Genomic DNA, 659 nt, shown 5'->3' on the forward strand with positions numbered 1-659 from the left:
TTCGGGGCTGTTTGAGGGCCACTGGGGCACAGGGCTGGGCCACTGGGGCAAAGGGTGGCCAAGGGGCACCTACCCAGGGGACAGACCCGCCACGGAGCTCACCTGCATCTTCCACTGTCCCCTGTGTCCCCCGCGCCCCACCTGGGGTGGGCTGTGACCCCCCTCCCCGGCCCCTGGCACCGCGGGAGGGGCGTCAGGGGGGGGCCCAATGCCTGCATCCAGGTTTGGGGGGGGGGGCAGGGCCCGCAGTGAACACATGGGCTTTGAAATCCCACTCTGGCCACGGCCTTTCCGTGGGGTGTAGGTGTGGGGTCCCCAGTCAGTTGTGTGACACAAGCTGGTCACCCCTGTGAGGGGAGGCATCCTGTGAGTGGGGTGTGTGGGGGGGGTGTATTTACAGATGTGTATGGGGAGGGAGTGTCCCGGGAGAGAGGGGAGGGAGCTGAGGAGGGGTCTCTGCGTGTCTATGGGGTCTCGATGTCTCTATACAGGATCCCCGTGTCTAGGGGGCTGCCTGTCTTACAGGGCTCTCTGTGTCTAGGGGCAGCATGCACCTATTGGGGGGCCCCTCTGTCTGGGGGGGCCCTGTGCGGTGGAGGCAGCAGGGCCGTAGCTGGACTCCCCCCAGGTCACCGGCGGCCAAGAGGTGCCGGTAGGCG

The sequence above is a fragment of the Aptenodytes forsteri genome, unplaced genomic scaffold (assembly GCF_000699145.1).
Source record: "Aptenodytes forsteri isolate BGI_AS27 unplaced genomic scaffold, ASM69914v1 Scaffold119, whole genome shotgun sequence".
Classification (NCBI taxonomy): Eukaryota; Metazoa; Chordata; class Aves; order Sphenisciformes; family Spheniscidae; genus Aptenodytes; species Aptenodytes forsteri.